This window comes from Pan troglodytes, chromosome 13 (assembly GCF_028858775.2).
Source record: "Pan troglodytes isolate AG18354 chromosome 13, NHGRI_mPanTro3-v2.0_pri, whole genome shotgun sequence".
NCBI lineage: Eukaryota > Metazoa > Chordata > Mammalia > Primates > Hominidae > Pan > Pan troglodytes.
In genome coordinates this window covers 46,363,035-46,377,032 of record NC_072411.2, presented here as the reverse complement: position 1 = coordinate 46,377,032, position 13,998 = coordinate 46,363,035, and the positions used below count along the sequence as shown (strand labels likewise).

General features: G+C 41.7%; 1 protein-coding gene across 38 annotated transcripts in view; it reads left to right on the top strand.

Annotated features, from left to right (window-relative positions):
- The first annotated feature begins 1,095 nt into the window (after window positions 1-1,095).
- GTDC1 (glycosyltransferase like domain containing 1) overlaps window positions 1,096-13,998 on the top strand; it is a 386,422-nt gene continuing 373,519 nt past the window's right edge. For 21 of the 38 annotated variants that reach the window (XM_063790474.1, XM_063790472.1, XM_063790464.1 and 18 more), the window contains exon 1: window positions 1,104-1,210. The gene's annotated coding sequence lies outside the window, so the exon portion shown is untranslated. Of the gene's footprint in view, window positions 1,211-1,414; window positions 2,157-13,998 lie in introns of those variants that run through there. The other 17 variants (XM_054679808.2, XM_063790454.1, XM_054679806.2 and 14 more) reach the window with 7 other exon arrangements.

Genomic DNA, 13,998 nt, shown 5'->3' with positions numbered 1-13,998 from the left:
TTATATTTGCATGTTTTGCCTTCACCAGAGTCATTTAACCTACAACCTCCTTCCAGATACAAAATCCTTTACTTTAGAAAGGATCCTTTACTTCATAAAGGAATTTAAAGAAGGGACACATTCCTCACTTTACAGTCAAGAACACCTGGGACTTCCTGGTACTCTTTCTACTATGTAGTCTATAAATAAAAGAGCTAAAGTGAAATTAGGTCGCAGCGAAAAAACATCCAACATTTGTGAATTTTAAGCCCCAACAGAAAATCCCATTCCTTGAAATTCAAGTGGCAATGAGAATATTATTGCACAAGGAAAATATAGATGGAACTATGCAAGTCAAATGATGGTCTCCACTGCTGTCGCTTTGCTTTGTGATTTTTAATTACTCAATGTGACTCTCCTCGTGTAAATGGGACCGCGAATATGCAATTATTGAATACTCAAACTGCATCAGAAGTGTGTGGAGTAGTCAGAACCGAAAGGACGGGAAAAATGGAGATAAAGGAAAGCATGAGCCTTGCCAGGAGGGAATCGAGGAGGTCCAGAAGGAGGGATATTAAGAGGCATTGGCAAAGCAGCTGTGGAGGAGCTCCGGGCTGCAGAGCAGGTAGAGGTGTCGGCAAGGGAGCCAGGAACCCACACAGGGGCCCTGAGGCTCTAGTAGGCCGGGGAGTGGACCAGGAAAGGAGATGCAACGGGCCGGCTGGAAAACTGCAGGGGGAATCCGAGGTCGACCTAATGAACAGCACAGACCTTCCAGAAGGAAAGAGAAGGTGACTATGCGAGCTTAGAACAGGACTAGGAGGTTGGGGAAAGAGTACGAAAAAGCTGAAGGGGCGGACAGGGTGCTGACGAGATGGGAAAGGGCGCACAGGGAGGTGGGGAGCAGTGCGAGGCCGGGGGACAGTGGGCAGGTGCGAGGAGCCGAGCCCGCTGGCTGGGGCGGAGCGACTCGCGCGGGCGGGAGCGGCCGCTGACTCAGGGACCTCGCGCCAGCGGAGTCCGGGCGGCGCAGAGAGGCGGAGCCTCGATTGCGCGGGCGGGCCGAGGGGCGGGACCAGCGCCTGACGTGCCCGGAGGCCGAGGCGGCCGCGGGCCGGGAGGGGCGGCGGCATCCGCGGCGGCCGCGGGGGAGGGGCACGGCGTCAGCGCGTCGCCGGCTGGGCCGCGCCGGTGGCCAGGAGGGAGAGACAAGGAGGAGGAGGAGGAGGAGGTGAGTAGGCTCCGGGCTGGGGAGCCGCGCGGGCCGGCGGGGAGGCGGGGAGCGCGGCCCCTCCCCTCCCCTCCCCGGCGCCCGCCTCGCGGGGCCGCGCTGCGCGGAGATCCCAGAGGGGCAGCAGCGGCGGCTGCGGCGCGGGGAGCCGGGGGCGGGGGGTGTGGGGGAGGCGGAGCTGAGAGCCGCGCGCTTCCCGGGCGCACGCGCTGCGCTCCCTGCGCCGCCGTCCGCACCGCGCTCGGAATGGGGCGTCCAGGCCGTGGCATTTTGTGCCTTCTGCAAACTGGTCGTGTTCGAATTGCGTTTTTTTGGTGCCTACACGTCGTGCGTGCTGGTTTTCTGCAGCCCGGCGCTCCGCTTCTTCCTCGCGCAGGCTGAGAGGACGGGTGGGGGCACGTCGCCCTCGCGCGGGAGAAGGGAGGCCGGGCGTCCGGGTTGGCCTGAGTTGGCTGGGGTGCTTCGCCGACCACCAGGCTGCCCGGCGCTTGGCCCCTTGCAGTGCGAGCCCCAGGCCTTCCTGAGGGAAAGCTTCGCTTCTGGCTCCTAGTCGCCCTCAGTTACCAGACCTCCCCAGCGCCCCACTCCCCTCTGCCAGCCGAGTGTGAAGACCCTCACTGTGCCCCCCACCCCGGAATCCCTCGTCTGAGGATTAAGCACATAACTTCCCATTTTCATCGGGATCCAGACAATCCCATTCTGTCCAGGTGGAAAGATTCTCTGAATTTAAGTCTTGGGAATGCAACAGCGAAATTTAACCTTTAGTCCCGAAGTAGTTTTTTTGCCTTCTCTCGCACATACAACTTCTAGAGTCTTCTGACAACTGTGCTGCTTTAGGTTATCTTGAGATTCTTACGTTAATGCCTTGAGGCCGTGTGATGGGAGTTTCAAAGAGAAGGCTTTTACAGCTTTTCTTCCACCTGTATCGCAGTTTGAAATGGAAAACGTGAGTTGATGATGATTTTCCATACGAGATGGATTTCAGTTTGCAGCCCCGGCTGCCGTGGCTCACTTGGTTATTTGGTGCCTACCCCTGAAGTTGATTTTAAAGCTTAAAATAGTGGTTAGGTAAAGGAGCTGCTGAAAAAGAAGTTCAGTACAATTCAATAGAGCCATTCTATTGGCTTCTATTAACCTGTTTAACCTTAAGCTTTAACCATGACAGGAGTTTCATGTAGGAACCCACATACCAAGTGAAATATTGAATTTTAATTAGTGCGTTCCAGGTCTGACTTGGATTAGATTCTTCTCGGCTCCCACTCCCTTTTGGTATACATTTTCCTTAGGGTCCTGTACTGTATTTAATGAAACAGTTTTAGTATTGAGGGTTAGAGGGGTACCTCTTGAATCACGAAACTTTCTTTGACATGCTTGAAAACAATGAATAGGTAAAATCTGAAGCATGATACTTGCAATAAGGTAGGAAATAGTAAATTTTTTAACATCACCAGTTTGCAGAGGTTAAGATGGCTTCTTTAGTCTTGATTTGAAAATTGTGTCGACATTTTAATCTTATGCATCACAGAAATACAGAATTTTCGATGTTTAAGGAACATTAGCAGTATAATCCAATCCCATTATTTTATAGAGAAATTAAGAATCGAAGACAGTTTCTTGATGAGATTTAGCAGGACCTGAATAGAACTAGTAGTCTTAATTAACTAAACACTTAACTAGGTAATTCAGACCTCTTCTTGTACTAAAGTTTGTTTGATTATGGTACTAAAGTTTGTTTGATTATGGTATCTTAAAAAGCCAAGTAATTAACTAAATGAAATTTTTTCCCTTAATTTATGATTTGGACCCATTAGATTAAAATGCCATGAATTGTACATAGTTAGGAAGTATTTACATTCTATCAGTTTAAACATTACTTTCCAGTTTTTTTGAATTGGCAATTATCTTGCGCTTCAAGAATCGATTCATATTTTTGATTCGGATAGCCTACGTCACTTCCAGCAGATTGGTATTTTAAGAGTCTTAGAGTTATGGTGTATATAAACCTTGATTTACTCATGTGTCATTTAATGACAGGTATGTTCTGAGAAATGTGTACTTGTGGGAGCATCATAGAATGTACTCACACAAACCTACATGGTATAGCCTACTTCACACCTAGGCTATATGGTATATAGCTTATTAGTCCTGGGCTACATCCTTGTTCAGCATGTTACCGTACTGAATACTGTGCCTAAACACACCTAAACTTAGAAAAGGTACAGTAAAAATACGGTATTATAATCTTATGGGACCACAGTTGTATATTCGATGTTTTGTTGACTGAAATGTCATGTGATGCATGACTATCACTTAGGAAGGGAAATCCTATCACATGTAATAATCTAATTCCAGCACGCCCAATCTCACATTTCAAAGTGGACCTCAAGTGCATGAGTCCTGAAGTTCTTGCTGTGGTGCGATGAATTTTTTACATCCCAGAGCACAGTGTTTAGTGTAGACATTTAGTAAATACTTGTTGGCCTGTGCGCACTTTCCTGGTAGGCGCTTCGTGAAAGTTCGGCTATGTCCTACTCATCTGTGTATACCTGTTATCATGTGTAGTGGGTACTCTTTAAATACTTATGATCTTGTTGGGCTTAATCTAATTTTTGAAGGTAGCAGAGTGCCTGGAAGTCCTGAATCATGATATAGTAAACTTGAACTAACTCAGTTCCTTTTTTGTGTTGAACCAGGTACGCTGTTAGGTTGAATTCCAATATTGAAAGAGGTAGCAGGTGTCAGATACTTTAGAAAAATTTGGGGAAGAAACTTCACACTGCGAATTTTGTTCTGTAACTTATGTTAGTCACTCTGATATTGGGAAAGAACATTATTTTAGTAATAGAACACCTTAGGTGAGCTAAAATAATACAATGTTTCCATGAGAGCAAAGTGTGACAACCTGAATTGAGTGACCCTCTGACTGTTACCATAGGCCACGTTTTACAATTTTGGTTTTATTTTATAAGGATATGTTTTTCAGCATATAGACCTTTATAAGGAATGTAACTTTACTTCAGAGTTCGGACTACCTTGGCAAATTGTCCCAAATGATATTTTAAATAGTTTTAGGTTGTATTTGATATGTTATGCTTCTTGTTGGTATTACATGAAGAACACTGTGTATTCTTTTACTTATATTCTTACCTCTTCTTTTTTTTTAATATCAGAATAATAGCATGTTTTTTATTTTTATTTTTTTTTGAGGCAGAGTCACACTCTGTCACCCGGGCTGGATTGCAATGGTGTGATAGCAGCTCACTGCAGCCTCCGCCTCTCTGGTTCAAGTGGTTTCCTGCCTCAGCCTCCTGAGTAGCTGGGATTACAGGAATGCGCCACCATGCCTAGGTAATATTTTTTGTGTTTTTAGTACTGATGGGGTTTCACCATGTTGGCCAAGCTGGTCTCGATCGCCCGCCTTGGCTTCCCAAAGTGTTGGGATTATAAACGTGAGCCTCTGTGCCCTGCCTGGTTATTTTTTTAAAAAAAACTGAGGAAAATTTTCAAGCATTTCTCTTGGAAGTACAAACCAACACTCCATTCTTTGAATCTCCGGAGTAAAATCTGGGCTGAGCAGATGCAGAGCCAATTCCATAGGCTGATTCCTAGTTGAACATGTAGAGTCATAGAGGTAATAGCTTTCATAGGGACGTCTTTGAACTACTTTCTTTTTTTTTTTTTCTACTAATATTACTGAAAGCAGTTGTACGGTAGAGTAGGATGGTGTTTAATTTATAGGAAGCAAATCAGCTCACATCTGTAATTGCTGGTTCTGATGTCAGTCCTAGTCTGCCTGGCCTACTCACTGCCAGATCAGTTTCTTCTATTCAGACCGAAGATATTTTAAGACCTCTGTCACCTACAACAGGAAGGATCTGGAATTATTCTGGTGCCCTGAGCATCCATTGCTCACAAAGGTATGCTGTCTCACTATATCCTTTGGATGTACTCAGTTTGCCTGCAAGATTTTCATTTTTAAAGCACTTTTCTCATAAGGAGTTTTGAAATAATGACAAACACCTTAACTAAGTGTGTGTGAGGCATCTAGAATATTTCAAAATAGTTATAGATGGAGTTAGGATATAGAATCAGACAATTAGTAAGAATATCTAGTGCTTTTCCCCTATGCCGTGTAGGATCACACAAGTCATTTAAACAGATGATAATTTTTTTTGAGTATTTAAAAAATAACCAGAGCCGGATGTGGTGGCTCATGCTTGTAATCTCAGCACTTTGGGAGGCCAAGACTGGTGGATCACCTGAGGTAAGGAGTTCGAGACCAACCTGGCCAACATGGTGAAACCCCATCTCTACTAAAAATACAAAAATTAACCGGGCATGGTGGCACGTGCCTGCATTCCCAGCTACTCGGAGGCTGAGGCAGGAGAATGGCTTGAACCTGGGCGGTGGAGGTTACAGTGAGCCGAGATGGCACCACTGCACGCCGGCCTGGGTGACAGAGTGGGACTCCATCTCCAAAATAAATAAATAAATAAATAACCAGAGAAACAATTCCACAGTCTTTTCTTAGTAACTTATAAATAGTCCATAGAATTTATGTTTCTTGGGTGGTTTATTTTTGTATTCCAGGTCCTTTGTGGAACTGGAACCTTGTCTTAAGCATGTTTAGGCATCCTAACAGCTTGATCTCCCTCTCCTTGCTATCTCCCCTACCTTTAGGGGGCTGGGACCTATTCTTATCCATAGGTAGGTGGTTGGGGTCTTGCAGAGCCAAGATCCTGTGATACTGTTTTCTGGACTCACATCACCAGATTGACCCTTTAGATACTGAGATCTAGGCTCCGTGGCTGCTATAATTTGAACTTTTTTGAGGGTCAGCTTTTCATTTGCATGAGGGACTCTAGGACACCCTGGATTCATCCAGTCATGAGTTAGAACGCCTTTCCTGACTAGCCAGCTGTTGGATTCTTTGCTTTCTTAGTGGAGACACTTAAGGGTGTCTCCCATAAATCGGTGATTTTTATGCAGTTCAATGGTAGCTCGTTATTTTTCAAGTGTTTAATTTTCTGCCTTTTTCTTCTCTTAGTTTTGAGCTTTCATTTGTTCAGGTATTGGGGTTCTCACGACCCCGTGTTTAGGTTCTATTAATTTGCTGGAGTGACAGAACTCAGGGAAACACATTTACTTGTTTATTATAATGGATATTGCAAAGGCTACAGATGAAGAGATGTGTGGGGTGGGGTATGGGGGAAGAGGTGCAGACCTTCCATGTGATCTCAGTGCATCTCTCTCCAGGAACCTCCATGTGTTCAGTTACCTGGAAGCTCTCTGAACTCAGTTCTTTTGGGTTTTTGTGGAAACTTTATGACAGCATTCCTTCCTCCAGGGCATAGAATGGGATCCTCTGTGGGTTGGGGGCAGGGCATGTCTGTCTTGGGGCAGGAGAAGGTCAGAGGCTTTCCCTGAGGCCTAACACACCCACATTGTAGCAAAAGACTGGATCAAGGGCTGTGGTAGTTATGAGCCAGGAACCATGCATGGCATCTTCCTCTCTCTCTCATCTTGCTCTCTCTCTGTGTGGTATATATAAAATAACATCACAGGTATCTATTACATATTCCTCAAGCAAGGTCATTATCTGTCTTTACATCTAGATCATGTGTACCCCAGGGTTGGAACTGAATCTGTCCAGTTCCCTGGAGGTGTCCTTAGCACTCAGTACATATAGCAGGTGATACATATAGATTAGATATAAATTTCTCCCAACAATAAGTTCTGTTATCAGTGTGGGAAGCCAGTGTTCATATAGAAGTTTAAAATTAATTCAAGAAGCTTAGACGTTTCATTGCCATCGTTAGTACTGGAGAGTCTGTGTTTTTTTTTTTTTTTGAGATGGAGTCTCACTCTGTTGCCCAGGCTGGAGTGCAGTGGCGCAATCTCGGCTCACTGCAAGCTCCACCTCCCGGGTTCACGCCATTCTCCTGCCTCAGCCTCCCGAGTAGCTGGGACTACAGGCGCCCACCACCATGCCCGGCTTATTTTTTGTAGTTTTAGTAGAGACAGGGTTTCACCGTGTTAGCCAGGATGGTCTCAATCTACTGACCTCATGATCCGCCCGCCTCACCCTCCCAAAGTGCTGGGATTACAGGCGTGAGCCACCGTTCCTGGCTGAGTCTGTGTATTTTAAATTGTAGGCATATCCATGTAAAAAATGGCATCAGTCACCTGACAGGACATTTAATTAAGAAGAAAAGTTATATAATTTTCACTATGTTGTCTTGTAAGGCATTGGAGATTTCAGTTTTTCATGAATTTGATTAATATGTATATATTTCTTACAATTAGTTTTATTATGAAGAAGTGAGTTTAATGGCCCTATTTTTGTTCATTAGTAATTGTATACTAAAGAGTAAATTCTCATTAAAAGGCCTTTAAATGCCTGCTCATAAAGAAGAGAGACCTCTGATTTTGTTCTCTATACAATCCCAGTTATTGTTTTGAGGCAAGTCATCAAACTCTTTAGTAGTCTAAACCTTTAATTTGGTTTCAGAACAGTAGTCATGTATTGAACACCCAAATTACCATGTCTGTAACAAGTAATGCAAACACTCCGTATTAAAAATGCAATGACTGCAACTGTTTTTGTAAAATTTCTTGTGCTAATTTTTTAAAGAGGACTTTTGAATTAAGTTTCTCATGAAGGCCAAAATCTTATACTTTTAATGGTAGTGGAGTGTGTGTATATGTGTAGAGGCGAGGGGGTGGTAATTTTTGCAGTGGTATTTTTAAGTGGACAGTTTACTAATTATGTTGAGGTAAACACTTTACAACTCTAAAAGGAAAACTTCAATTATCTGAATGAAATGAGGTACATGAAATTAATTTAGATAAGTGGGGGAATCTTTGGTGTAAATGATGCATGTCAAGGTACATGACCTCAATCTTGATTTTTTTTTTCCTTTTTTCTTTTTCTATATATCTGTTAGCTGCTTACGAGATTGTGATTCTTTTAGGTCATGTTAGGAATCATTGATGGGGGAGGCAAAGTTGCTCTATAGTTTTGTTTTTTCTTTGCTACATAGGAATCCAGAGTGTGGTATTCTGTGACGAGTATAATTGCTCATCTCTCCCCTGCACTGCCTGCTGTTTTAGGTGGTACACCACAGCCTTCCATTTTGTCACCTTCCTGTCAAACGTGTGTGTGACTCCTTAAGAATACAAGTTGTTTGAAATTAAAGCCACACTCCTCTGTCCAATCTCAAGATGTTTATAATTCCTAAAAGTTGAGTTACAGCAGGTTATAAAAGATATGGGATTGAGGTAGATGAACCGTGATTCCTTCTCTGTCCTCCTTTGGGTTTAAATATTAAGCAGCTATCTTGCAGTGTAGGCCCTTAAAATAGAAACAAAGGGTTGGGGCATGATGCCTAGCCTTTATAGATCCTAACTTGAAATGAAAATTTTATGGATTGATTGGAGTTTTAGGAGAATGATTATCTGCTGCAAATTACTAAGGTTTGCAGCATTCCTGGGCTCCTGGCATCTGAAAGCTATTGTATAATCTGTGGAGAGCCTGTTAGGTGTGATGACATTTGTCTTCTAGGCTTTTTTTTTTTAAATGGAAGCAAGCATGTCTCAGCCACAGAGATGTGTACTGACACCTTATAAGTGAATTTACTTTTTTCTTTACTCAAAGCACCTGAAAACATGGCTCTTTATTTTCAGTGTGCACCAGCTTCCTTTTCACCTCTTGGTCTTTAAGATACAAGGTGATTCATATCTTGATTACCTTGGGTAGGTGGGTATGATATCAGCAAGCTCTGTGTCCGGACCTTGTGAGCAATTCCTAGGTCATTGCCTGAGGCCTTCTTAAATATATGCAGGTAATGTGACTGCAGATTTTGGGTTTCACAGTCAGTCCAGATTGATTTTGACTCTGGGCCATTTATGAGCAGCAAGCCTTTGCGGGGAGTTAGTAACTGCTCCGAGTTTCAGTTTTCTCCTATCTGATGGGGGGGATTAGTCTTTTTTAGTGTTATCTTTTTTTTAGTAACTTAGTTGTATTAATCTGTTGTTGTATTCAAATGGTGTGAATTAATGAACTATCTAGAGCATATCATTTTAAAAGGAAGTAGGTTTTTTACTATTTAAAGACAGAGGTAATCAAATTAGTAAAAATCTTTCCAAATAGAGGTCTTACTCAATTGACTTTAAAACTGTATAAGACTCTTGTAGTTATCAGTTTATTTATATACAAATAATACACTCCTGCGTGGTATAGCAAGGCAGAGTATGTATTGTATTCTGTAGTCAGACAGACTTGTATTGGATGATTCATCACTTTCCACTTCGGTAACCTTGGGTAGGATACTTTACCTATTTGATTCAAAGTTTTAGTCTGTAAAACTACTAATGAAGATTTAAAGAATAGAGATGTAAAGAACAATAAAGGGTAATAAGGACAATAAAAAGGTGGTTGTGAAGACTTAAGAGGAAGGTATGCAAAATGCTTGGTTATGCCTGAACCCAGTAAATACTGATAGTTGCCGTTGTGACCTTGGACAAGTAACTTCACCTTTCTTCATCACAGGTTTCCTTATCTGTAGCATAAGTATACAGCTAACTAATAGGTTTAGGGTGAGGATTAAATGAGATAATACATGTAAGTGCTCACTAAATATTAATTGCTGTTGTTATTTGTATAAACAAATTAGACCAATTTTTGAGTTCAAGAATTCATACACATATTTAGTATATTTATTATATGGGGGATATTCACTGTGGATTTGGGGATGGTGACTTATTCATAGCTTTTAGTGTTTCCTTAAGATAACAGTTCACAAATTGTGGCGTACAAATCCCTAGGGATCACTGAGACCCTTTCAGGAGTGTCCATGAGGTAAAAACCGTTATCATAGTAACACTAACTTTTTGCCTTTTCTACTGCTTTGACATTTGCCCTGCTGTTGTAAAAGCAATGATCGATGAAACTAAGCATTCTAGAAATTAAATGGCAGTAAGACCCAACTGTACCTAGTAATCATGGTATTCTTCACAGCTGTGCATTCACAGAAAAAAAGAAAAAGCCACTTTCACTTAAGAATGTCCTTGAAGAAGCGATAACAATTGCTAATTGATTAAATTTTGACCCTTAAGCATACTTTGTTTTAATATTTGGTGTGATGAGATACGAAATGTGCAAAAAGCATTTCTGCTGCATATCCAGAGTACATTGCCTGTCTAGAGGAAAAATCCATATGTGATTTTTCTTTTTGAGTTGCTAGTGAAACTAGCCAAATTTTGCATGAAGCATCATTTTTACTTGAAAGAATGAATACCAAACTGTGATTATTTAGACTTAGAAATTTGGCAGTCATTTTCTTGAAAATGAACAAAGTGAGCCTGTCACTTCAAGGAAAACAACTGACAGTTTGTTGCCAATGATAAAATTCAAACTTTCAAGTGAAAATTAAAATTTTAGAAAACTTGTGTTACCTGCTGTGCTATTGTCAGCTTCCCAGTACTTAAAAGATTTTCCTGATGAGATGGGTGGTGATTTTTATGAATGTGAGTTTTTGCTATTATATGATGAATTGTGTCAAGATTTGTAATATCTGTATAACTCAGTGAGCCAATATTTTCAAAGGGACCAGTGTTACAAAATTATGGGTGAAAGATCTTTTCAAAAAGCAAGTAACAGAATACAAAGAGTTCATATATATGAGATTCCATATTTCGACTAACCCTTAAGAAACTCCTACTTGTCAAGTTTTGGTGTAGTATCAAAAAAGAACATCTACAATTATCTGAATGGGCTATTAATACATGTGCTTCTGTTTCTCTCACTACATATTTGTGTGAGGCCATTTTTTTTTTTCATGTTGCTCAATCAAAACAACATAGCACAACAGATTGAATGTAGACACCAATATGAGAATCCAGCTGTTTTCTATTAAGCTAGGCACTAAAGAAATTTGCAAAGCTTTTATAACAACATAATTTTCACACAAAGCTTTTTTGTTTTTGAAAGCTTTTTTCTGTTTTGAAAACATTTTGTTTTCCTAAAATGTATTGTCTTATTACATATGTTATCTTACTAAGTTTTTAAAATAAATTGATAAATACTTAAACTTTTTCTCATTTAATTTCTAATACGGTGAATGTTGATCATTACAAGCCACATAAACAAAAGCTCTTGGGAGTATTCACTAATTTTTAAGAACACAAAGTGGTCCTGGCTAAAGAGATTGAAAACTGTTTCTTTAAGGAAAGAAAGCCAGATTCATCAAATGAACAAAGTTCTGAAGTTTTAATCATTTGGATATTCCTTTGGAATATGGACTTAACATGCCTCTAGTTTCTTTTTCTGGTTATAAGAATGTATCAGTGGACTACTGTGACATTTTCCAAATATTCAGAGGGTAAGAAGGTTTTAGTTTTTAAAATGGATGCTACCTATGTGGTTGCCATACCAAATTGAGATACAGTTAATGGTCATTCTTGTCAGCCTATTCACACTTGATACCACTCTATTGGTTGTGAGGTATACCTGTGGTTTTGGAGCTGTTCACCATGGCAGATTACTTCAGGGTTGTAGTGACTCTCACTTTACAGAAGAGGCAGGAGGATTGCTTAAGCCCAGGAATTCGAGTCCAGCCTGGTCAACATAGCCAGACCCCATCTCTACAAAAAATTAAAAAAAAAAATTAGCCCGGTGTGGTGATGTACACCTGTAGTCCCAGCTACTTGGGAGGTTGAAGTGGGAGGATTTCTTGAGCCCAGGAATTTGAGGCTGCAGTGAGCTATGATTGTGCTGCTGTATTCAGCCTGGGTGACAGAGTGAGACTCTGTCTCTTAATCAAATAAACAAATAATAAACCAATTTTCTTTGAAGTCCACACGCTAATCCGTCCTGACATTTTTTAAGCTATTTTCTAGTACCGTCAATCTACAATTTATGACTGCGTTTGTGAATTAACTATCTGCAACAATGTAATATGAATTACAGATGGGTTCTGTAGTGCCATTAATAGTATGAGCGTTTCAGCCTCATTATGGACTAATTAACATCTTTTTGTGTGGAATTATACTTTTGACTTCTAGAAATCTAGCCAAACACATTCCTCCATTGCAGTCCAGCAGTGGCAGGAAACTCTTCTTTTTCCCTCACAACAGAAACAGGGTTGTTAAAGCTTTAGTGACAGCAAGAGAGGCATTTTGAAGCAATGCTCAAGAGACACAGATATCTTGGGCATCCCACGTGGGTGGTGGGTGATAGGTAACGCTTTCAGATGAAGCAAGTATAGAAACTTTGGGCCAACTAGCAGTGGTGGAGGGAAAAAACGGATATTCTGGATACTACTTGGTTGTGGGGGGTGATATATTCTCTTTTGGAGCAGATGCTAAAACATAAGAGATGTTTTAAGTTGGGTGTTTCTAAGTTGGGAAATCCATCTATATAGATAAAATTTTCTTGGGCTCTTGTTATATGAACTGAACTCAAATAACAAAAAGACAGGCCAGTTGGGAATGTTGAACAAGTCTTTGGCCAGAAGTTTCAATGTAAAATGAAAGTGATGAACTTCAGGGGCAATCATAACCAGGAGGAACAGTGGAAGCCAAGAGGAATGTTGGAATATGCAGACTGTTCACAAGGTGCCCAAAACAAATCCACCATGCAGGATGGCTGTTAGAGCAGGGATAGAACTGATGATCAGCTGGCATAGTTCAAAGAATGCTGTGACTCAGCCCCTTGCCCACATGTCTTTGGCAGGAAATACTGCCAGACTAGACTGATGTCTAGTACAGGAAGCCCATTACAGAGAATGGTTGATATAAAGCAGAAATTCAGAACCAGGAGAGTTTGGGGACATGGAGCAGGCCAATGTCGGAGAACTGGAATTTGACCTGAAGGTGAGCTTCTTGTCCTCTTCCTGCCCAAAGTCAATATTAACCCCTTGGATTGAGGCAAACCTGAGCCAAAAGGGAGACCAAAGTGACTAGAGCTGTCTGCATTGTAGTAACAGGTCTGGCCAAACAAATACTTGTTAGTTGAATGGATAGAAGTAAGACAGGGAAACATTATAGTCTTTCCACTTAGGTTCTTCATGTGACATACACTAGGTATCATGTTACCTACTCACCAAAAAAATAATTTAGGCCAGGGGTTTGCAAACTTCTCCTTGGAAGGACCCGGCAGTAACTATTTTAGTCTTTATGGACCCTATGGACTCTGTTGCACCTACTCAAGTTGGCCTCTATAGCCTGAAAGCAGCTGTAGAAGCATACCTAAATGAAAGAATATAGCCATGTTCCAATAAAGCCTTATTTATGGAAGTGGAAATTTAGCTTCATATAATCTTCACGTGTCACAAAATATTAGTCTTCTTAAAAAATCTGGTTTTTCGGCCGGGCGCGGTGGCTCACGCCTGTAATCCCAGCACTTTGGGAGGCCGAGGCGGGCGGATCACGAGGTCAGGAGATCGAGACCATCCTGGCTAACACGGTGAAACCCCGTCTCTACTAAAAATACAAAAAATTAGCCGGGCGTGGTAGCGGGCGCCTGTAGTCCCAGCTACTCGGGAGGCTGAGGCAGGAGAATGGCGTGAACCCGGGAGGCGGAGCTTGCAGTGAGCCGAGATCGCGCCACTGCACTCCAGCCTGGGCGACAGAGCGAGACTCCGTCTCAAAAAAAAAAAAAAAAAAATCTGTTTTTTCAACCATTTACAAATATAAACCCATTCTTAGATCATAGATATACAAGAACAGGTTGCATGCCGGATTTCAGTGCCCAGGCAATAGTTTGTTGACCCTTTTCAGGCAAATAA